The sequence below is a fragment of the Podarcis pityusensis genome, assembly GCF_964106645.2.
Source record: "Podarcis pityusensis genome assembly, chromosome: 16".
Classification (NCBI taxonomy): Eukaryota; Metazoa; Chordata; class Lepidosauria; order Squamata; family Lacertidae; genus Podarcis; species Podarcis pityusensis.
The window spans coordinates 39,507,608-39,533,703 of NC_138041.1; positions in this window are offsets into that span (position 1 = coordinate 39,507,608).

Consider the following 26,096-nt stretch of genomic DNA (forward strand, 5'->3'; position numbering starts at 1 on the left):
ACCAAAACGGTGCTGCCTTTGTTCTAGCAGTTCAATGCTTGCTGAAAAATCCATTGGAGCATTTCCAAAAGGGTATCACATAACGTTTTTAAGCCTCCACTTCTTTTCCTTGTTGTTCTTTTTCAGAGAGTACAGTATGAGATTCATTACATAAACCCTTGTCAGACAAAAGGAAAGAGCCTTTAAATGCCTTTTCCATAAAATATTCAGGCACTCTGGTTTTATTGAAGTAGAACATGATGGGAAGGCAATATTCTTGCTTTCTTAAGCACTTACCAGTCTAAAAAGTCTGCGGGTTGATTCTGCGTCAGCTCCCATTAAAAATAGCCATAAAAAACTGATTTATCTCAAATCCATTGAGTTTAAACCACAGCAAATAGTACTGGAGGCCCAGAGGCCATTTGGGATAATCTCAATGTCAAGGAAATGTCTGATGGAAATTGGTTTTGTGAGTCAAAGTTCAAATGAGGGATTACCGACTGGGAAAATGTGGATTATAGTTCCTGGGTTTCATGGTTTTACAAGAGAGGGTTGCAAACTTAGCCAAAATAGCCTTCTTAAATCAGACCTGCCAAGACTCAGATTTTAAACTCCCCTTCCCTGTCTCTTTGAGCTCTGATCTCCCTGTTTTGCATTTGTTGACAATTATGACCGGAACTTATGGCCAAAACATGTAACAGACCCCCAAACAGGAGGGATAACAAAGTCAGGTGGCAGAGTCTAAATTACCAACTTTTAAATGTTCACAAGTTATACAAGCACCCCCAAATCAGCAGTTATCTTTCCTGTTTCCCAGTATCAGAGTGAAGACAGGTGTCACAATGGATGGATCTGTTAATTTAAGGTTCTCATTTTCCCAGTCTTAAATTCAGTTATCCACATTTCCACAGCAACCGGGGTAGTCTGTGTTCTAACAGCTGCCAGTTGGTGCAGAGTAGCAGGATTTACCTCTGCTTTACCTGAGGGAGGTGCAGAGAGCAGGCACAGGAGGACAGGCCTTTGCAGTGGTGGTCTCTTTCTGTGGAATGCTTTCCTGCTGGAAATGTGGCTGGTGCAATCATTGCTTTTTAGTGGGATGAGGTAGGACTTGTCCTTTATTTTATTTATGGAACAAAAACAAATGAACAAGGCAAAACATCATATGTAAAGAAAGCAAACAACAGACAGTGGAGAGTCCATAGCCAGATTATTGCACACCAAGTAACCCTTAAAAACAATACACAGAATGAATGATCCATTGCACATTTATCACTGAGACTTTGTCCCATTTATTGTGTTATTGGACAAGCATCTTAGATATTTTGTATTGTATATTGTTTTATACTTTTCTGGGTTTTGTTTTTAACTGTTCGTATTTTTAAGATTTAACCTTAAGATTTTAAAAAATGAAATGTCCTCCTTTTCTCTCAGACAAGAAGTTCCCTACCCTGGTTCCTGGTTCCATCACTGACTGGAGCAAAGCACAGGGATGCTTTAAGTCCTTCTTATCTAAGGAAGGGGGAGGAAGTCAGTTTTGTTTGCATTTTAATAAGAAACTACCCAAATTGCACTTCTTGAACCAATACTCTAACCAAAACACAGCTACCATTTGAATTCCAAATTTTGCAGTGCTGTTCCCCAGCCAATCAAGGTGCACAAAAATCCACATAAGTGTGCATAAAACTGAATATGTTGGTGAAAATAGCATAAAAGTGCACTATAGTAAGGGAAATTGCTTGTGATAATGTGCCTATTAGTTAAAAACTATATACAAACATGTGTTTATTGGGAGACATCCACACTACAGTGCTGAGAAATTTTCATGAGGATTATATATATACACATACAGAAATGTGGAGAACTGATTTTAAGTTTGGGAGTATTAGAAACTGAAATTGACAGATTCACACATCCCTAATTCTGTCACAAATTAAAGTCAAAATTCATGGGAACCCACTTCTTCTTTGAGTATCTCAAAGAATTTGTTCTGTTCCATCTCAGACACTTCACCGTAAGACCACCCTGTGTCGCTACCTGGCTGTGTCAGCCCCGAAAGGAAGGTAGGTTTTCCTGTACTGCTGACACCACGAGATGTGATTTCAAACTTTGGCCTTTAACAAATGTCACTTTCACAGCCTCCCTTTTGCTTATTTTATACTCTGAGTCTTGGAGGTACAGCACGTTCCTTCTGTAAAAAAGCACTGCTGCTCAGAGATCTTTGAAGTCAGGTGGTGTGCATGCTAACAAGTCAGACAGGAAACAGAGTTTCCTGCAAAAGCAAATAATGACAGTCATGCGAAGCCTCCCTCCCACTTGTATCATCCTTGCCAGCCCTGCCTAAGGTGCAGAGGAAGCTGACTTAACAGAAGCCTCTCTATGCCACCCTCAGACTCTCCTCAGGCCACATCCACCAATGGCTCTGATTCACACCTCAAGAGCTGTTGCCTGGCTGAAAGGCAACCTTGAACTCTTCAGAACGCCTCTTGCTGTGTTGGATGGTGTGTAAGTGTATCTAGAAACTCGCCTCCTGACTGTTTTTGCTTCTGGCCCAGTCCACGGCCGGCATGTGGCTCTTGCAAGGTTGCCCAGACAGGAATGTGGTTCCTGGACTGAACATGCTTCGCCACCCTAGTCTACACTGACTAACAACGGCTTTCCAGGGTTTCAGGCAGGCAGGGAACCTCCAGTTATCTAGATACCTTTAACACACAAAGCATCTATGTTATCGCTGAGCTACAGTCCTTCTCTACACTGAATGATGTTGGGCAAGTGACACGCTTGGCTCTCAGCCTGAGGACTGGACTTCAGGCCTTCTGACACAAAGTGGTCTGGATCCCTGAGGGAAACATGAAGCTTTCCACCTTGTTGACAGCCCTTTTAGGGAGAAGCTGTGATGCTGAAGTCTGAACTTCACAGAAGCATAAGCTCACCTTGACCAGCCTGCTTTGTTGATGGTGATCTGTGGGTGAATATAAATTTAATGTCACTAAATAATGACTCACATCAGGCCCTACCTCTAGACAGAGTGAGGTGGCTTCCTCAGGCAGCTGATTGTGGGTATCATGAAACAGCATCAAACAGTCATTGTGGGACCCACACTTCTGCTGAATCTCTGCCATTGTGCTTTTGGTTGGAATGGTTTTACTTGTTCTTAAAACTGTATATTCTATTGCTGTAACCCGCCCTGGGACCCAGGAAATCAAACAAGCATACAAACATTTTTGTAGTTCTGCCTCCAGGGGGAAAAAGAGTGATAGAGAGAGAGGTTTCATCTCCACTACATATTTAAAGCACTATAATACCACTTGGAACAGTCATGGCAAAGGAGCTGAGACTTGTTCAGAGACCCCGTTCCGCTCACAGCTACAATTCCAGAGTTCTCTGGGAAATTGCTTTGCAAAAATTGCACATACAAATGTGTATATTAGGATAAATCCACACTAAAATGTTGATGAGTTTTCATGAGAACTTAAAACACAGACACACAAACAGCTGCGAAAATGTGTGGAACTCAATTTAATTTTGGAAAAATGAGAACCTGCGAGAAACTGAAATTGACAGATTTGCCCCTCCCTGCCTCCAAGCAGCAAAATATTTTGGGTCAGCCTTGTCAGTGCTGAGGCAGCTGCTTTGTTTTGCCTCTTTTTTTTTGGCTGAGAGTGCTTTGTTTATTTCCTTGGCTGTTCTTTGCTTTGCTGATTTTACACCTGGAAATAGAAGAAGGTGGCTATTCTGGATACACACACACACACACACACACACAACCCTTTGCAACTGCTCTCAGGGATAGAGGATGCATGATAGTTTTATATATTTTAAACAACAGAAATAAATGTAATATAAAGCACTGTTATTATTACTATTCTCCTGCCACAGGGCAAGATCATCTGCCTGGAACAATCTGAAAGGTGGCAAAGCCTATTTCCAGTTCTAATGCTGGGACTGAATGGCTTTGTGGTGTAGCCAGTGTGGTGTAGTGGTTAAGAGCAGTGGACTCGTAATCTGGGGAACCGGGTTCGCGTCTCCGCTCCTCCACATGCAGCTGCTGGGTGACCTTGGGCCAGTCACACTTCTCTGAAGTCTCTCAGCCCCACTCACCTCACAGAGTGTTTGTTGTGGGGGAGGAAGGGAAAGGAGAATGTTAGCCGCTTTGAGACTCCTTCGGGTAGTGATAAAGCGGGATATCAAATCCAAACTACTCCTCCTCCTCCTCCTCCTCCTTCTTCGTAGCAACCTTTGGACTCCATGTTGATGGAATCCTTGCTACAGTGACTGAGCAACACAACACATCGGCCAGCTGGAAATGGAGAAACATATCCATCTCGTCTGGCGGTTGGTCTATGCTGATTGAGCCTCCCAGGGTCTCTGGGCTGCAGCTGTGTTTAAGAAATGGCTTAAACAAATATTCCATCTCAGCTTCTGTTGCAGGCCATGTAAAATGGGATTTTAGAGAATGGGCTTGGCGTTTCAGTAAGGTAACAACAACAGCAAGAAAAAGAGTTTTAATTTTATTGTTGGTTTGTTGCTTATTGAGGGGCAGGGAGGTGGGCAGTACACAGAATGCTGGACTCAGACCAGTATACAGACTCCGCTAACCCAGAAATAGTACCTCAGGTTAAGAACTTTGCTTCAGGATGAGAACAGAAATCGTGCTCCAGCAGCGCGGCAGCAGCAGGAGGCCCCATTAGCTAAAGTGGTGCTTCAGGTTAAGTACAGTTTCAGGTTAAGAACGGACCTCCGGAACGAATTAACCCGAGGTACCACTGTATTGCAGACATTAATACTGCGCAGCTTGAAGCAATTGAGTGCAAAAAAACTGATTCCTTTTGAAATAAAAATTGCCCAGACCCATAAATATTATTCAAACCTTTACTAACCAGAATTTCTTCAAAGCAGATACAAAAAGAAATCAATGGCTGAGTTTCCAAATTTAAATGACTGGGTCTTCCTGTGTCCAGGATACTCTCTTTTGGGACAAGCTAGTCTCCGGGAGCTGATTATCCATGGTGTGCAATGTCCTACTCCAAGGCCGCTCCAATCCAAATCTTTATTATGGTCACGGCTGAACTGCAATGATTGCTGAATTCATTGATTCTTCCTTGATGTTGCCCCTTCTGGGAATAAAGATCTGCCTGGCTGGTTTAACGTGTGCTCTGTTTTATGCTGTATGCCTATTGTGTTTATTTTAAGCTGCTACTCACAATCCTGGCTTTACCCTCCCTGCCCCCTTTTGGTCTGTTCCATCTTGCTTCCTGTTTCCGAGGGTTGCCATATTTCAAAAAGTAAAAACTAGGACACCCCGGAAGTTGTTGAGCTTTTTAAAGGAATTTTTTTCTATTGACTTGCCTGCCTTTAATGTCTGGGAAAATCCAGCCCTATGTTTCCTATATTTTTTTATTCTTGCATTCTGGACTGGCTTTATCCCAGTGTCCTTACATGTCATCCTCTGAGTTGTACTGTAACACTGTGTGATCTTTGTTTCTTCCCTGGTTTCCATCCTACCTTCCTATTTCTGAGGGCTTTTTCATTTTGAATGAGCTGTGCAGTTACAGGCATTATTTGCTTTCCCAAGCTGTTGGGAGTGGCCATTAGGAGATCTGGGGGCAAGGCGTCACCAGGAGGTTCATGGTCCCCTGCTCCATTTCTCTGTAACATCTGAATCAGGGTGGGCCATGCAAGACCTCAATTAGTGCCTGTATTCATTGGTGGGCTGGAAGAGAGCCAACAAACTGACTCTAAATCAGGACAAGACAGAGAAGCTGTGTGGAGATAGATAATAGATCAATTGCCTCCTTTGGATGCGGCCGTACTTCCTCTGAAAGAGCAGGTCTGTGATCTGGGTGTGCTCCTGGATCCATCTTTGTCACAAGAAGTCCAGGTGACCTCAGTAGCTAGGCGTTCCTTGTACCAGCTTTGGCTGGTAAGACAGTATGACCGTTTCTGGACTGGGATAGCCTGAGCACTACCATCTATGTGCTAGTAATCTCCAGACTGGATTACTGCCATGCACTCTAGGCTCAAAGTCCTGATTTTGGTCTATAAAGCCCTATGTACCTTGGGACCAGGATATGTGAAAGATTGTCTCACCTCTTACATAACCTGTTGATAATTGTGCTCTGCAGGTGAGGGCCTCCCACAGATACCATCTTATTAGGAGGACCATTCCATGCATTGCAGGAATCGGGCCTGCGCTGGGCAGCATCTGGTCCTTGCAATTCTTTTGGCTGCCTGCTGAATGCCTTCTTCTCTGAGTAATCCTTTTTAGGGGAGACATTTCCAGTCTGCATCTGTACTGGAAGTGTTTTTAAGATGCCTCAGAGATGGTTTCATTGCTTTATTGCTTGTTGTTTGATGCCCTGGGCTCCTTTGGGAGGAAGGGAAGGATAGAAATGTAAAATCGAACAGTACAAATTGATCCAAAGCACAGCAGTTGATAAACTGGGAGACTGAAATAAAAATACATTGAGAGCTTCTTCTTTAAACTAAAAGCTGATAAAGATGATGCCACATGTATTTCTAGGGAGAGGCAATTCCATGGATGATAAGCTGCCACTGAGAAACTTATTGTTAGTGATATAAGAATCAGAGACCCAGGGTTGTTTATATTTTTGATTTAATAATGTTTCAGTGTTTCACTTTTAATTGCATCGAACCTTTAGCTAGAATGCATCCATGGATGATTTCTACCTGCCTGCATTTTGTGACTCCCTCCTACTTTGCATTCCATCTCTCCTATCTGACCCTGAAAGTGGCACAAACGGCAGGATGTTTTCCGATGTCTCTGTTGTGAGTTAGCACCGGCGTCAGATATGGGACAGATACGGGAAAGGAATGTCACTGAAGGTCTGGTTGCCTAGACAACTGTCTGATAAGTTGTAAGCTGAGACCACGTGCTTTGGAACACCCCAAGGAAGTTGATATCAGTATGAAGCCGTGCGTTCTTTACAGCCCATGACCTGTAACCTTTCTTGATGTATGTAGAAGGATGTTTAACGATGTTTCGATGATTCTCTGTGTGCTGTGTGTTAGAACCCTATATAAGCTTTGTTCTGATGTACCTCGGAACAGTCCTTCCAACTAGCAGCTGAGCAGCTGGTTGGCAAGACTGCTCTATTGCAATAGTTTTGATAAACGCTAGGTGCCTCTGGGATACTGAACTTGAATTAGTTTCCTTGGTTCTGTGGTTTATTTTAAAGGTGGTCCCTCACCTGGGTAACAAACAAGGTGGTGTAGAAGTGAATTCTTACCACACTAGTCTCTTGTAAGCAGGGCAAAGAACAGGGCCTTGGGCATGATGTGGGAGTAGGTGGCCCATCCAGTGGTCCTGAACTGTTTAGAGCAGGCTTCCTCAACCTCGGCCCTCCAGATGTTTTTGGCCTACAACTCCCATGATCCCTAGCTAGCAGGACCCGTGGTCAGGGATGATGGGAATTGTAGTCTCAAAACATTTGGAGGGCCAATGTTGAGTAAGCCTGGTTAAGGTTTCAAACACCCCCAAACCAGCACTTCACATGGAGCCTAAAAATAAACAGGCAGACAGCGTAACTGGTAGATGATTGACCCATTGTTGGCCCCCACCAGATATTCAAAGGACTCATGAGCACAGGCTCATGGCACAAATTTGCATAACATGTGCATTTGATGATTTATAGGATATGCCTGTGGGAAATTCAAGTGGTGAGTGGGCTGCATTTTCACTAGCATGATATATAAGCCATAAGGTAAAGGTAAAGGGACCCCTGACCGTTAGGTCCAGTCACAGATGACTCTGGGGTTGCGGCGCTCATCTCGCTTTATTGGCCGAGGGAGCCGGCATACAGCTTCCGGGTCATGTGGCCAGCATGACTAAGCTGCTTCTGGCAAACCAGAGCAGCGCACAGAAACGGCGTTTACCTTCCCGCCTGAGCGGTACCTATTTATCTACTTGCACTTGATGTGCTTTCTAACTGCTAGGTGGGCAGTATAAGCCGTATAAGTTGCCATATAAGCAAAGGCTGAATAATTGCATCAGAAATGGAAATGAGAGCGAAATTCCCACAGTTCACACATTTCTCTGAGATCAGGAAATGGGAATATGAGCAGTATTCACCATCGTTGGGTGGATGGGTGTTTTTTAAGTGTGCAAACATCGGTGAATAATTATGACATCTTCTGCATTGTTTTTGGCATTTACCTTCCACTAAATTGAATTGAAAATAACTACATAATCATGTGCTCTGATGGTGTTTCCTGCTTGGCAGGGGGTTGGATTCGATGGCCCTTGTGGTCTCTTCCAACTCTATGATTCTATGATTCTATGTAAGTTTCACCCATAGCAGGCAGCAAGATGAATAACAGCAGAACAGCATGAGCCAAACTGTAGTGGAATGGAAGTAGCGCTGATTGCAATGAACTCAGGAGAGGATGGAAATTCCTGCCTGCCTAACATCCTTAGAGCGAAATAAAAAAAAAAAAATAAGTTGAAAAGAAGGGTGGAAGAGGCAGGAGATCTGGGGCCCACTGCAAAATCCCCCAACACTCTTTCCCACACGTTTTCTTGTTCCGGTTTACATTTCTGAGCCACGTTGAAAGGTGGCCCTGCATAGAGTATCCAGACTGGATGGTATAAGAGGATGAATTTAGGTAAAACTCTCCTCCCCACTTTGGGCCAAGTGCTAGACTGAACTTTTGCAGACCCAAGGAAGAGAGCAAACCTCTGAAATATTTTGCTGCAGAGGAAGGACCGCAGCTCAGTGGCAGCACAGCTCTTGGGCATGCAGTAGGTTCCCAGAAGCATTTCCAGCTTAGGCTTGGGAAAGCTCTTGCCTGAAATCCTAGAGATCAGACAATACTGAGCTTGATGGACCAAATGTCTGACTCAGTATAAGGCAGTTTTCTGGATTCCATTACCACACCCCCCCAAGTACACCCTCCTCCCTAAATCCCCCCCAAGGGCAAAATGGGGACAGTGATAAACAGGGAGAATTGGGGGTGTTCAATGGCCTAAACTCCTAGCAAGTACAGAACCTGGCATGAGGATGGAGCAAAGTGACTCGGGGGAAAGGATCCAATTTACCAAAGAGCTGATTGTGAGGCGATGTGGCATTGTCAAACTATGTTAGGTTGTTTCAAGGGGGACTCTTGGGAACGTCGAGATGGGTTAGCATTGAAATCATATCGGTTTCTCATCTGGCGCGGCTCCTCAGCCTGGTAATGGGAAGGGACTGCCAGGCGGGGAAGACAATATCCTACCTGTCTCAGGCAGAACAAACATCTAAACTATCAAAGCTGACTTTTCAAAGTGAGTCACTGCTTGCCATTTATACAGCTTTCTGTCGTTCTTTTGTTCATCCAGAATAATGCAACTGTGATTTAACCTAAGCCAGGGCTACAAACCCCTGTGCTTTGGGCTTCTACATACGGAAGGAAAGATCAGTTTTGGTCTTCTCGGTTTCTCATTTTCCTAGCCTTAAATTCAGAGCTGCACATTTTGATTGTTTTTACATATGGAATTGATTTTAATTGTATTTGCTGTTGTATGTTATTACTGTGAAATCACTTTGAGATATTTAATGGGAAAGTGATTCATAAATGGAACCAAATAAATATACAAACAAATATTATTCCTTCTCATGTTTCAAGTGAGGCATATGGCATTTTATACTGTTGAATGATAAATAAAGCTCTATCAGATAGAACAATAATTTGAGTATCATAAAGTTAAACATTTCATTTATTTTTATAAATTATCCCACATATTTTTTTAAGGAACCTGAAGGCATTAAATACAGTAATAAAAACCAGAATAAAAACAGACATAATCCCTAAAAATCCTCAGTATATGTTCAAATTCATAAATTAACAGTTTCCAACCTGTTCACCAAATTCCACCTGCACAAAAGTAGCAGACCTGAACCAGTTCCATTAATTCCTTATTCACGTATGAAGAGAATGAAAGATCCTTTTAAAATATTGTTAAAACTTATACTTTAAAAATAAGGTTATTAATTACTTGTAGAGATTAGTCACCTTGAAATTAATTCCAGATTAATTCCATATGTGGATTTAAAAAGGAAGGGGGCAGCATGCTTTTTGGATGGAATTATTTTCCTTGACTGCTGATGAATTATGGAGCAGGAGACTGGAAAGCTATGAATAAAAATAATACATACTAAGGAGCCTGTTAAAACCACAACATTTACATGCATCAACACAGAATTTAAAAAGCAAAAGTTTCCAACGTCACTGATGAAAGAAAGAGGAAGATTACACTTCTGTACCCACTACCTGAGAGTAAGGCCCACTGAACTCAGTAGGATTTACTTCTGAGTAGACATGTATATAGGATTGCTACACTGCAAGTACTGTACAGTAATGTCAAAATAAGATCTGAACAAGGGAACTATGATGTTGTACCATCTGAGACCACAAGGTGGTGCTGTATTTTCTAAAAAAGAATTTGTACCTGTAGCAGCGTGCTTAAAAAAAATGAAAACAAATTAAATCTGGAGAAGTAGAAAGCTTTAAGGGCATTTTTTTTTAAAAGGAAAAAAGTGTAACTCACTTGTGCACGAATTGGTTTAGTGCACCAACCTGGTGCCCTCAGAAGTTGGGATCATAACTCCCAAAGTTGCAGCCAATACCAAGCCGGCAAAGACTGTGCTATATATTTAGGTTTGATGCATTACTTTATGTAATATTATGCATTGCTCATCTGCCAAAGCACCCCATGGCAATTTACAATTAAAAAGCTGTAAGACAAAAAAACTTTTTAAAAAACCCCACAGAATAAAAAAAAACAGCCTCATAGCACACTTTGCTGCTATTCTTAAATATTTGTGTGTGTACAGTGCTAGTTTTCTAGAAAAAGAGGTGCCAGAATTCACCATGAACACCACCCTCATTCTCTTAGAATGGCAATGGTGCCCACCTGAGGGATGCCAGAACTGAGTTCTGACTGAGAAAAAGTCCTCTCTCTCTCTCTCTCTCTCTCTGTGTGTGTATACATCATATATATAATTGGAACTGCAGAGCTCCAGAGAGGCACATTTTGTTCTCTACTATCTGTCCAGCTAATCCACTGGGTGGGGAGCTGCCTCCTAGAAAGAAAATCCTGGCAAAATGGGAGACCAACCTGGCTCCATCCATCAGCCAGTGAAGCAACAGCTGCTCTACTGTGTGCTTTCCTCTTCCCTCCTCTTCCCACCTTCCTCATATATCATGTATGATGATGATAGATACTTGTGCAACTCTTGGGTGGGGTAGATCCTTTATAAGTGAACCATCACTGTCGTTGTCATCTAGCGCTTGGGAAAACATTGCATACTAGTTGTTTATGGTTGTTTTTAAGTGGTAAATTATATTGAAAGCTTGATACAGACTAAAAGGCGGTGTGATATAACTTCAAAACACATAATTTAAAATGTGATAATTGCTCTGGAAAGTTTGCAAAGATTACCTGGTGTGATGACAGCTGAGCTGGGAATAAAAAAAAATGGAAGGTGTGGCTTTTGAAACCCACCCTTATGTCTTTAAAAAAAAAATCTTAGGTTACAAAGGTATGTGCATTGTCTCTCTTTTCAGGTTGTAGAGTCTTTTCTGCAGATCAGTTACATTTTATGTGAAACATTCACATCCCAATTTCTGTTTTCTCATGGGCTCTTCCAGACTGGTGTTTTATTGCGGGTTCATCCTGCAACAGGTTCTTGACGCAAGAATAATGCATCAGTGGGAGGTGTCTTCTGCTTTAGTTTGCTCTGCAATGCTTCTCCAGTGCTGCTACTTTAATGCAATTTGGAGGGACTATACCACAGCAAAATACGTGGCACAAAAAGTTATGGGATCTTAGCAGGACATTATGCAGTGATTGTAAATGAAGCAGTGTGGCTGCCCTAAAACATTTGTGGAGTTGAGCTGCATTGAAAGCAGAATTGCTTACGATAGCTCCAGTAGCACCACAAATTCACAATAAAAAGGCTGGGGCCTGTGAGACTTTGCATCCCCCTCCTTGAGGCAACAAGGCGGCATTTACTTGAGGGCAACAATCCTGTCCCACATTCAGTGCCCAGCCACCAGAAACAGCCTCCTTTCCCTCCTGTGCTGCCGATTATTGTGTGGCCCAATTACCAGCTAATCATAAAGCTGCCTGTTTTAATTTACTCAGCCTCTCGGTTTCTCGACATGCTGAGCCAGTTCCTTTATTTATTTAGTTCTGTGGTGACGGCAGGGAGCGGGGAGGGAGCCATTGTACCCTTGCCTTTTGGATATTAAAATGCAGGCAGCTCTCAAGGCCAAGGGCACGGCCTCCTCTTGCCCAGTCTGTGGCCAAAGAGTTCTTTTCTTTTCCCAGTCAAACAAAGCTTCTCCTGCTCCAAAGCGTTGCAGAGACAAGGCTGGGTTTCCCATTGACTGGTGAAGCAGCCCATCAAAGACACACGTGGCAACGCAGGCTGAGCAAGCATTCACTTGCCTCCCAACACTGCTCCAGATGTTCAGAACACTCACATCTATTTTTCTGTCTGGATACAGGAAATGTTTCCATCTCTCTTGGATGTGAACACTCAACTTGATGAGTTGAGAAACACATGTCTGGGCTGTTCCACTTCAGTCTGCAAGTGTTGACTCACCTGACTGAAGGTCCCTCCTCACGTTCTGGCACATAGACAGCTAGCACATCAGGGAGGAGGGCTCAGTGGATGACTCTGAGTCCTAGCTGCTTACATGGTGTGCATTTACTGCAGAATGTTCACTTGCTATTTACAGTGCCCCTTTAACGGTTTCTTTTAACACATTTTCAGTGTCCAATTTCTACCCCACCCACCACACTCAGAAAATCCAAGTTTATTTTTGAACACAACGAAAGAGCTGTACAATTTCCTCAGGTGTAGATAACGCTATTGCAAAGTTATTCTGGTTGGTTACAGACTGTATAGATTGATTTAGGGCAGGGTTGACCAAACTTGGGTCTCCAGCTATTGTTGGACTACAACTCCCATCATCCCTAGCTAGCAGGACCAGTGGTCAGGAATGATGGGAACTGTAGTCCAAAAACTGCTGAAGACCCACGGGAAACCTGCTTTAGGCATTTCCTAGATTGCTGTAGCAATTTCCTTCTCTATGGTCCATCTCTAGGATTTAACTCTGTTGGTTTAAAGTTTAAACCTCCCATTTCCAAAAAGCACGTACCATCCAATATTTCTTTGATGAAAATGGGGAAGTCCTATTTAATAATAATAATAATAATAATAATAATAATAATAATAATAATAATGTTATTTATGCCCCACCCATCTGATTTGGTTGCCCCAGCAACTCTGGGTGGCTTCCAGCATATAGAAAAAACATAATAAAACATTAAACATTAAAAAAAATTCCCTATTATACAGGGCTGCCTTCAGATGTCTTCTAAAGGTTGTATAGTAACTTATTTCCTTGGCTCAGAGGTCACATAACTGCATATCCTGCAACCTTTCTCCGATGAAAATAGGGAAGTCCTAAGGAAAAGTGGGACCAAACCAGAAACTGGGATGGCTTCTGTAAATCTGGGACTGTCCCTGGAAAATAGGGGCACTCGGAGGGTCTGATAGCATTGCCTTTACATCCGTTTCTCCCCCCACCCTCCCCCCACCAATCAAAAATTGCAGCAGGGAGTGGGGAAATCACAACTGGAAGTGCAGTGAGTGGAGAGGGCATGCTTAACCCATTCCCCAGAAACACAAGAAGAGCTTGGGGAAAGGAGGACTGGCCACATAATGTGAGAAGTCTGGAAGGAGAGTTGCTGTTTGCATCCATTTTAAAACAGAACAAAGATGGTTGCTGAAGCTGAACAGCCCATGTCCAGAAATACTCCTAGTATTGTGGGAGAGGGAGAAAAAGTCACCTCTAGCCAGTCCCCCCCCCCCCCCGCAACATGCATCATTTTATATGCCTCTGCCGCGTTCCTCCATATCCTCCTCCCGCACCTGGTCCTTCTAAACCTGGAATGGACAACCAGTCTAGATGTCGTTGGACTATGACTGCCACCATCCCTGGCTACTGGCCATGCCGGCTGGAGCTGCTGGGATTTGGAATTCCAATGAGCCAGAGGACCATCTAATCTGATCCACAGCAATGCAGGAATATGCAGCTGGCCCATGCTGGGACCAAATCTGTAGACATGTCATTCTTATGTGCCAGTATAGAAAAACACTGGTTCTCTTTCCTCTTGCATTCTGGGAACTATTTCTAGCTTCTTATAATCAGACACGCTTCTCTCCTTCACGCACACGGCGCAAGCCTGTCCCTGGCACACAAATCCCTACATTCCATTCCTTGCATACCACTTTTTTATTTTAGTTCACGTTAAGTTCACAATGATATGTTAATTCTCAATGTATTATTAATTATGTGAGTTTATATATGATCATAACATCAGTAATTGCTTTAATCATATTATAATCAATTTTAGTCATAAGTGGATTAAGAGCTTATATACCTGTCTAAGTGCAGCTCTTGCATATTTTCTTTCATGTACCAAAGATTGATGAACCTACGTAAGCCCGCCTTACATATATGTAATCCAATAAGAATTCAGTTTCTTTGTTTACTTTTAACCAATCAGCCACAAGCACACCGTGGCCATGCTTTTTAACTTTGAATAAAAGAGAGAAGCTGTGGAGCCAGAGAGACAGAGACACACACTCTCTCTCAATTTCATCTGGCTCATCACACGCAAGCTCTGAAACAAACATCTCTTTGTCTGCCGTTATTTATCAACGCAACATCTGGTGACCCCTGACGTGATACTGAAGAAGGGTAAGTTGCCAGATCCCTTTAGAGCCTGCATCCCTCATACTTAACCCGACTAGGATAAAAGTCTCAGGCGCGCTTATTTCGTTAGTATGGGAGGGGATTTAAGCAAGGTGCAAATGGCTCATGCAAAAGAACTTTACTCGCTCGTAAAACAGACTGTAGACAAAGTTCAAATTTCTTTAAGAGAGATTGAACAATTATTACTGGAAATTAAATATCAATGCCCCTTTTATTCAGACGAAGGATCATTACAAATTAGCACATGGGAGAAGATAGGGAAAATTCTTTTCTCTGAGCCAAGGGCTCCAATTAACTGCCTACTCACATGGCAAAAATGCGCAAATGCAATAGCAAAATTAGAACTGTCTTCTCCCTCAGTTTCTCCACTGCTGGTAACTGCAGAAAAACCTCCACCACCATACCCACAGATCCTGCCTCCTTTGTCTCTTTCATCACCCAGCCAAAATCTCCCTCCCCTTGCTGTTGCTTCGTCTCAGATTTCACCTACCCCCCTTCATCCCCCCTCTGTGCCTGCTTCTCAGTCTGTCTCTGTACAAGCCGTGAATCAGCATGCTTCTCTTCCCTCCCCCCTCCCTTCTGAGCATGCTTGCATGATACCTCAGTACGGAGCCGTCCGTGCAGGGCTGTTACAAGCTAAGCAGAATGGGCTTCTTTCCTTGGACGAAAAATCTGCGTGGGCTGGTGAAATGCCATTAATTTTTCCCCTCACTTATCAAAATGTCCCTGGAGGAAATCAGTTGCAGGTTTACCACGAAAAGTTGCCTTCTACTGTAATGAAAGATTTTAGAAAAGCCATTTCTGATTCAGGTCTGAAATCTTCTTATGTTATGGGAATGTTAGAGGGAATTGCTTCATCTTATACGATGACAGCTTTTGACTGGAGAGATTTGATGCGCATGATGCTATCTCCAGCACAATTTGTTGTATTTGAAAATGAATTCAAACATGCTGCCATAGCTTTAGCTGATCCAATGCATACAGCCAGTCAACTTTTTGGTTCTGCACCATTTGATACTTTGGCTGCCCAAGCCCTGTTGTCACCTTCACACTTTCAGTGCACTGCAACTTACGTGCAGCGTGCATTCCGCAAAATTCCTGTTACAGGACAGCCTCTGAGTTCCTTTGTAAATGTTAAACAACAGCATTCAGAACCATATCATCAATTTGTAGATAGATTGAAAGAATCTATCTCTAGACAAATAGACAATGAAATAGCTCAGGATGAATTGTTGAAAAAATTGGCATTTGAAAATTCGAACACGGACTGTAAGAAAGTATTACAATCTGTCACATGCCGTTCAAAATTTAGTCTTGCAGATATGATACAATCGTGTTCGGAAATAGGAAGTCAGTCACATGCTATGTCATTGCTTGCTACTGCAATTCAGGCTTCCGTAAAACCAACAGGTAATTGCTTCAATTGCAAGCGTCCTGGCCATTTTGCAAAGCAGTGCAAGGCCCCGAGTGGGACTGCACAGAAGAATAATACTGCAAATACCACGGCCAGACCTTCCAAAAAATGCCCAAAGTGTGGGAAAGGCTATCATTGGGCAAATCAATGTAGGTCTCAGGGAAACTTCATTGGGCCCCGACTCTCGGGCCCCAAAGAATAGAGAGTTGTCAGCCTTTAGTTTCTGCTGCTACAAAAGTTTCTAAAAATATGCCTTTTGAATTTGCTATTGATTTGATTAATCAAGAGACCAAAAGCACTGCATTACCTGGTGAAATCATAATCATGGCCAGCCAAATGGCAGGTCCACTTCCTTTTAACCTCACAGGTTTAATTTTACCTAAATTTTCTGCGGCAAAACAAGGCATTCAGATCATCCCAGGTGTCCTACCTCCTGACTATGTGGGCACAATCATGGTCCAATTTTGGAGCCATATGCCCATGCAGTTAACAAAAGGCGAATCTTGGGCACAATTGGTGATGCTGCCTTCTCCACCTGATGCTGTTTCTGCTATTGATACTAATCTGCACAAGCTCTCTTCATCTTTTTCCCCACAGCTTCTAGCTGTAACCCAACGTATTGGAAGAGAAAAACTCCTTCGTAAGTATAAAATTAATGGAAAACTATTAGAGGGTCTGATAGACACTGGCGCGGATGTTTCTGTCATTTCAAGTAAATTTGGGGATCCCACTTGGCCCCTTGAATCTTCTCCTGAAGTGTGGGGCGTGGGAGGCAACCAGACTTCTTGCAAAAGCGCACAGTGGCTGCCTGTTTCTCTGCCTGATAGCTCTGAAACCATTGCATATATTCAGCCCTGCGTGCTCAAAATCCATCTCAACCTGTGGGGAAGAGACTTATTACAACAGTTACAAGCTACCATTCAATTTAATGAGTAAGCTTGCACTTCCCCTCAACTGGAAATCTTTTGGTCGTGTCCTGGCTATACGTTTAATTACATTCCAGCAAACATCAGCCATGGCACACCTTGTTGTTTAAGCCGTTTGACCATCATTTTACCCAAGAAGCATCATTTATCCCGCTCTAGATATCGCTGCTCTACTGAATTGACTAATGATTGTGATGCTTTTGTCTCTCTTCAGCAGGTCTGAATATATCTCTTTAGCTGTTTCTCTCCTAGGTGTTCCTGGTTTGGCTGTACGTAATAGCGCAAATATTAATTCTTTAGCTTGTTATGTAGCAAAAACCCTGAACTTTACTTCTCAAGCCCTTCACCTTTTGAATAAAGAACAGAGTGAATTACATAATGGACTTTTACAAAACTCCACTATGGACTTTTACAAAATCTGCTATTGACTACCTACTCATGCTCCATCATTATGGTTGTGAACAGGTCGAAGACATGTGCTGTTTCAACATCACTGACAATTCTAAGGCCGTTCAAAGACAAATTTCTCATTTGCAAAATCTTACTCACCACATAAAAAAGGATGTCGGATTTTCTGGTCTCTGGGACTCCTTTTCCTTATGGTCCACTGCATGGCTCCCTAATCTCAACTGGCTTCGTAGTCTTTTTTATTATGCCATTATTATTGTATGTATATTAATTTTGTTTTGTTGCTTTCTCCAATGCATTCCTAGCCTTACAAGTCTTTTTTCTCGCCTTTTTTCTCCCCCTCAATCACCTAATGCACTTCTTGCAGCCTATTATGCGAAATGGCAACGCCAGCGGTAAGAAAATTAAAAACAAAAAGGGGAGATGTGGGTAGGATTATTTTGAGATTCGTTGGCAAACCACTAATCTTGAAGTACTTTTGCCCCATCAACCCTAGCAGTATTATTTCTGGCATTTGTTGGCAAACCACTAATCCGGAAGTATTGTTGCTTTATTCACCCAGTTGCCTTATCTCGCAAAGAAGAAAAGAAAGGAGGAGATGTAGACATGTCATTCTTATGTGCCAGTATAGAAAAACACTGGTTCTCTTTCCTCTTGCATTCTGGGAACTATTTCTAGCTTCTTATAATCAGACACGCTTCTCTCCTTCACGCACACGGCGCAAGCCTGTCCCTGGCACACAAATCCCTACATTCCATTCCTTGCATACCACTTTTTTATTTTAGTTCACGTTAAGTTCACAATGATATGTTAATTCTCAATGTATTATTAATTATGTGAGTTTATATATGATCATAACATCAGTAATTGCTTTAGTCATATTATAATCAATTTTAGTCATAAGTGGATTAAGAGCTTATATACCTGTCTAAGTGCAGCTCTTGCATATTTTCTTTCATGTACCAAAGATTGATGAACCTACGTAAGCCCGCCTTACATATATGTAATCCAATAAGAATTCAGTTTCTTTGTTTACTTTTAACCAATCAGCCACAAGCACACCGTGGCCATGCTTTTTAACTTTGAATAAAAGAGAGAAGCTGTGGAGCCAGAGAGACAGAGACACACACTCTCTCTCAATTTCATCTGGCTCATCACACGCAAGCTCTGAAACAAACATCTCTTTGTCTGCCGTTATTTATCAACGCAACACAAATCCACGTATTTAGCATTCTCAGCACCAGGCTCTAACCAACTGAGCCCCCTTCAGGCCATCTAGAAAGAGGAACATGGTTTTGACAGCCCTGCAGATGACACCAAACTGGGAGGGGTGGCTAACACCCCAGAGGACAGGATCACACTTCAAAACGACCTTGACAGATTAGAGAACTGGGCCAAAACAAACAAGATGAATTTTAACAGGGAGAAATGTAAAGTATTGCACTTGGGCAAAAAAAATGAGAGGCACAAATACAAGATGGGGGACACCTGGCTTGAGAGCAGTACATGTGAAAAGGATCTAGGAGTCTTGGTTGACCACAAACTTGACATGAGCCAACAGTGTGACGCGGCAGCTAAAAAAGCCAATGCAATTCTGGGCTGCATCAATAGGAGTATAGCATCTAGATCAAGGGAAGTAATAGTGCCACTGTATTCTGCTCTGGTCAGACCTCACCTGGAGTACTGTGTCCAGTTCTGGGCACCACAGTTCAAGAAGGACACTGACAAACTGAAACGTGTCAGAGGAGGGCAACCAAAATGGTCAAAGGCCTGGAAACAATGCCTTATGAGGAACGGCTAAGGGAGCTGGGCATGTTTAGCCTGGAGAAGAGGAGGTTAAGGGGTGATATGATAGCCATGTTCAAATATATAAAAGGATGTCACATAGAGGAGGGAGAAAGGTTGTTTTCTGCTGCTCCAGAGAAGCGGACACGGAGCAATGGATCCAAACTACAAGAAAGAAGATTCCACCTAAACATTAGGAAGAACTTCCTGACAGTAAGAGCTGTTCGACATTGGAATTTGCTGCCAAGGAGTGTGGTGGAGTCTCCTTCTTTGGAGGTCTTTAAGCAGAGGCTTGACAACCATATGTCAGGAGTGCTCTGATGGTGTTTCCTGCTTGGCAGGGGGTTGGACTTGATGGCCCTTGTGGTCTCTTCCAACTCTATGATTCTATCATTCTATGATTCTATGCTCTGAACGAAAGGGTCTGAAGTTCATTGGCCTCCCTTGATCACCTGAGTTGGCCTTTTCTTCCTTGGAATAAATACTTGTGGGGAAGGCCATTGGATTTTCTTCTTTGTATCTTTCCTTTTTTGTATATGTAAGTTTTGTTGACTTTGGCTACTTCTTGGAGTGTGTGTGAGAGAGAGAGAGAGAGAAGAAGGGAGAGGAGAAGAACTTAATATTTAATATGTATAAGATGCACATTGTCTGCTTCTATTGCATCCAACAGAATATACCCTTGGGGGGGAATTTATGCTGGCAAAGGAATAAAAGATTATTTTTTTAAAAAAAACACACAACACCAACACAGAGGAGAGTGCTTGGCGATTAGATGTCTTTATCTGTCATGTATTTGTTTCCTGAGGCAGCAGAAGATTAATTGTTTGGGTATCTTTGCCACATGTGGAAAAACATCCCAGGGAGAGGCTAAATGGGAAGGCTTTGCCGCTGTGGTTTCTTTAAAAGCGACAGAGCAAAAATCCAACAAGAACTTCAGAAGCAGTGTTTTATATACCCTGGGAAGACATGAGCTAAAGCAAAAGGCAACTGGTGATACAGGTGATATCCACATCATGCATTTAAGGCGCATGGCTCTCCCTAAAGAATCCTGGGAGCTGGGAATCATAGCTCCATGGGGGTAAAACTACTAGGACCTTCTGCAGGTAAAGCAGGTGTTCTAACCATGGTGCTATGATCCCTTCCCAAACAGCAAGGTTAACTTGTTCATTTAAATAGCCTACATTTCAGCAGGAATGCTTGCATGTTTTCTGTTCAGAGTTAGTTTTATGGAGTTACGGATCTATCTCTCTCTCTCTCTCTCTCTCTCTCTCTCTCTCTTAAGGTTGGCTAATAATTAACTCTGTGCTGGTGTGAGAAGCCAGCTGCAAAAGCAGTGCAGCAAATTAAGGCAAACAAAGTTGTCGTGTTTTCCAGCTGGATGAAACATTCTTTTGTTCTGTGCAGCCAGGTTCTCAATGTGCCCCCAGTGGAACCAGGCGTGGCAGACTCTGGCGTGACGGAATGTTCATAAATCAGTGAGAATTAGAATGGTACCTTCTGCCACAAGTTTCCTCTGCAATCTTTTGGTGGAATCGTAAAAAGAGAGAGAGAGAGAAAATGCGGAGTTTTACATTCTGATGTGGCTGTAGCAGCCACATAAGAGTTATGCCAGCTCCCAACATCTCATCACACTGTAGCAGTGCAGGGTCAGGCTGTGGTGCCCTGCAGATGCTTTGGCCTTGCAAAGTGGATCCCCCATCTACCAATATAGGTGTCAACTGACCATGGACCACCAAAAAGAGCTCTGCTCAAGGACACCATAGAGGCCACAAAGTACACCCCCAGTGGGTGCAGTTATGCACCATGACTTGTGTTAGGAAGGCTTTACAGTGATATTTTTTGCCACCTGTCCTGTAGCTGTATCATAGGATTAAACCCCCCAGTGTACCAGGAGACTTGCCTTGCAGGAGACCCATTGCAGTGGGTGCTTCTGCATTTTGCCATTCCGCAGGAAGACAAGCGGCCTCAGCAGGACCACCAGCTACAGTCACTGGGCCATCTTAGTCAGTTCCTCATCCCTGCAGGGGGGGGGATCGATACCATTAGCCCAAAGTGGCCTGATCATGACAACAGTCACAGAAACCCATCTGTCCCATTTCCAGACTACCTATCTCACCACCATGGGTGAAAAACAATTGAGGGTGTGTCTGTTGAGACAGTCATATGGCCCAGCCCAGCATAGTCATTCATCCAGCTGGATGGCACCATTTTGGGGGAAGACTCAATGACTATTTCCCTGAGGCTGTGGCTCTTTGCTTTTTACTGCTTTTTTTTTTCAAAAACCCAGAATATTGTCCCACCTGTCCAGAAGATTTTTTTGCTGATTAAAAATAATTGCTGGAATCTTTTTTTAAATAACTTTTTTATTCAAAATTGAAACAAAACATATTATCCAGAAACATAGCATCCTTATTCCCCGCCCCATTTTTGCTCCCTCCCCCCACAGAACCCACCCCCACCCCTGACTTCCCTCAGGTCCAGTCTTTGATTTCTCTAAAAATGCTGTTTTCTGCATGTTACACAGTTGTATAGATCCTCAAACTATTTAGCTGATTATTATCAATAAAAAGTTTGTGAATGTTTATTCAAAACCAGCCAAGGAATCCAGTTCGCTTTGTTGCGTCTTCAAATACTTTTTAATGGCAATTGCTGGAATCTTAACAACGTTCATTAATTAGCAAGTTAATGAGGCAGCTGCTTACATCTGGGATCCCCTCAGAAAAGACCTCTAGATCTGGGAACAAACCTTGGAGCTGGTAACTTCAACTAGACGCGGGTGATCCTTCTTGAATAAGACTTAGTAATAGTAGTAGTATAGTCAAGGACAGTTCTCTCGGAAGTGCATTTTGAGACAAGTTCCACTTTTGGCACACTATTGCAATTTGGATTTAATTAATCCCATTTATGTTTGCAAATGGGGTGATACATTATTTTCCCAGACTGCTTTCCCATTTCCTTATTTCCTGGCCCACTGCCTGTCCACACTTGTGGAAGTGCTGGGAAGGGATGGGGCAGAGAGGAGGAAAGGGGTAGTGGTGGAATAGGAATAAGAAAGCAGTAACAATAGCAATTCACTCAAAGATCTTTGTTGCCATGGATCCTGGCATGTTCACAAAAGGTGTGCACCTTGAGAACTTGAGGCCCTCTAAATGCTGCTAGACTCCCACCAGCCCCAGCCAGCATGGTCAACGGTCAGGCATGGCAAGCAGCGTAAGGGATGTGATGCTGGAGTCACATCAGTTGCTGCTCTGAGGAGTTTCCAGCAACTCAGTGAAGGGACGTAGGCATTGCTCTGTCATTTTAGGCGTCATGCTTTCTTTGCATGCATTAACAAAGAATTTGTAGCCTTAACCCATTAGGGTGTTGATTGTTTCTGAATCCTAACAAGAGCCATTGCCTCCCAACAACGCAGTTCGCCATATTTCCACATTGGCTTGTGGAGGATCCTCATGAAATTTAAGATCCTCATGAAATTCATCAGCATTTTAGTATCTGCAATTTTGCCTAATATACACATTTTTTGCAAAGCAGTTTCCCCATGTTTTCCTCTGTAAAAAGCAAGTAAACAAAGGCTGGCTATTTTATTGCACAGTAAGTGTCCAGCGTGGAAGAAGCTTTATTGCCACCTTCTGCAGGGTTGCTACCTCACCACACCTTTGAGCATAAGAAACCAGGCCAGGCCATCCATCCTTCAGACCTAGTTTGGTCTATTCAGACTGCATTCACATGACTGTTTATTCCATTTTCACAACTTCTCTCTAACATATGTATCGGAGCTTCCACACTGTAAAATAAACTTCTGAAACTAGAGTGGTTTATAGTCCAAGTTTAGTGCTCATTTCCATGCTACTTTCTTCCAGAAATAATTCTTTTACAAATAATACAGAATTGAGTACTAAACGGCCTCAGCCGTGTATACCTGAAGGAGCATCTCCACCCCCATTGCTCAGCTGAGGTCCACCTCCGAGGGCCTACTAGTGGTTGCCTAATAGGGAACCAGGAAGAGGGCCTTCTCGGTGCTGGCACCTTCCCTGTGGAATGCCCTCCCATCAGATGTCAAGGAGATAAACAACTACACAACTTTCCAAAGACATTTGAACAGAAGTTTTTAATGTTTGACGTGTTTTTATTATGTTGGAAACCTCCCAAAGTGGCTGGGGCAACCCAGTCAGATGGGGGGTGGTATAAGTAATAAATTATTATTATTATTATTGCACTATATTCCACTATACTTCCAGAAGTAGCTTTTACACAGTGTGAAAGTATGATGCAGCAGCATGAAAAGCTAATGCTATTCTAGACTGCATCAATGAAGTATAGTGTCCAGATCAAGCAAAGTAATAGTCCTGCTCTATTTTGCTGAGTGTTGAATGACAGGAGGCGTGCCCAATAGAGGTATACCTACGGTGGGATGAAGGGTAGCAAACAAAACCCCTGGGACAATTTGGCAAATTTAACAAATCTCCCCAGACTGGCATTTTACCCTTGAAAAGGAGGACATGTCCAGGGGAAAGAGGACCTATGGCAACCCTAGTATTTTTAGCATGAAAAAAGAGGAGACTGAGAGAAGATACGATTGTTGTTGTTGTTGTTTAGTCGTTTAGTCATGTCCAACTCTTCATGACCCCATGGACCAGAGCATGCCAGGCACTCCTGTCTTCCACTGCCTGGTCAAACTCATGCTGGTAGCTTTGAGAACACTGTCCAACCATCTCGTCCTCTGTCTCCCCTTCTCCTTGTGCCCTCAATCTTTCCCAACGTCAGGGTCTTTTCCAGGGAGTCTTCTCTTCTCATGAGGTGGCCAAAGTATTGGAGGCCTCAGCTTCAGGATCTGTCCTTCCAGTGAGCAGTCAGGGCTGATTTCCTTAAGAATGGATAGGTTTGAACTTGTTGCGGTCCATGGGACTCTCAAGAGTCTCCTCCAGCACCAGAATTCAAAAGCATCCATTCTTTGGCGATCAGCCTTCTTTATGGTCCAGCTCTCACTTCCATACGATAGCCACCTTCATATATTTGAAGGTTTGTAATACGGTGCAAATTAGGTAGGTCTGTGTTAAAATGTGAACCGAGTCGAATTTCTGTTCCATCATTACACCAGGTGAGCATCTGATAACCAAGGAGCTGCTTTTGAAGACGCCTCCAAAAGCCAAATGAGGTTTGTTCCTTGAAACATAGTTGAAGTAAACACAATCCTGCAAGCTGAAACATAGGCATTATTTGAGTTTTGCAGTGGAGTTCTCCAGCCAATTAACATGTACAAAAAAGCATGTACTAGCATAAAGTGTGCATCAACATGGATATATTGTTGAAAATGGTATTTTAAAATTCATTTTATTAGGAACATTTGCTTACAAAATTGTGTACATTAGGGGGAAAATCACATTAAAACATTCCCAATCTTTTGGTGGTGACTTAAAAAATAATAATCATAAACATGTGGAAATATGGAGAACTGAAGTTAATATCTGCAAAATGAAAAGCTGAAAGAAACTGAAATGGACAGATTTGCCCTTTCCAGACAGCCGTGGATTGCTCAACCTTACCCATCTCAAGACCCTGCAAAGTGAATGTGAACTTTAAAAAAAATAAAAATGTTTGCAGTTGAGGAAAGCACATTCCATTTCAAAGAATAGGCCTTCCAGCAAACTCTTGGCTGCCAGCAGCTTGTAATGTCGAGTAATTAATTTCAGATTTCAGAGGGCTCTTGTACAAAGCAATCCTTTTTTCTTTAAACTTCAGGGGACTCTGGCTTCCAGGTTTGTCTCTCAACCAAACTGGCAATTCTTGCAAAACAAAGAGTAGCAGATGGATTTTTTAAAAAAAAATGATTGCCGTTTGCAAAACAGTACAATTAAAAAGTGAGTTGACAGGCTGTGGTAATTAGAAGCTCTTTTCATTTTTCATACTCGCAGGAGGGTGACTGAAGGATTCTACCCCGTCCCACCCACACAGCTTGCTCTGCTTTTATTTCCTTGCAAACAGGAGCAGAAGTAGCATATGGCCGGTGACAGATCTGTTCACACTGGAACGGAATCATAGAATTTCAGAACTGTAGAGTTGGAAGGGACCCAATGGTCATCTAGTCCAACCCCCTGCAGTACAACTGGGTTCATAGTAAGCCTTCCATTTCTTTGGGCTTGCAATGCCTCCCATACCAAAAATGTGTAAATGTTTCTATTAATGCATTGCTGTTAAACTTATCTTTAATTTGAGTATAGGGCAGCAACTTACAAATCACTTCTGTTGGTTTGTATGTATTGGTTTCTTACTCAGCTCACGTCCTTTGTGGGAACCCAAGTGAGTCTGCTTCTAGACCACTGATGTATCTGCCACACACAAAGACACCCACAGTTCCAGGCTTTTGCACATCTCTCTGTTCTCTGACACCCCACTGCAAACACCATGTCTTGTCTTGACTACTGAATTCAGACCCAGCACAGATGTTGCCAGTAACTACTTGTGAAGAACAGTTGTTAAGAGTTGTGTATGCTTAGCCTGGAGAAGAGAAGACACAATATGAGAAGTGCTGTCATGCAAAAGCTGGACTAGGCTTTGCCTCTCTTGCTCCAGAGGGTAGAAGTGCAACTCATGGGTGGAAATGACAAGGAAGCCAGTTTGGCTAAACATTGACTGCTGTTCAGCACTGGGAACAGACTGTTTATGCTGGCTTGGGGAGGTTGGGTGCTGGAGTCCTGCAGCTTCCCTATCTGGAGGGCCACAGGTTCCCTAGCCAGGCTAATGACCATCTGGGAAGATCTTCTGGATGCTCCATCACAGAGCTGCGGTTCCTTTTGGAG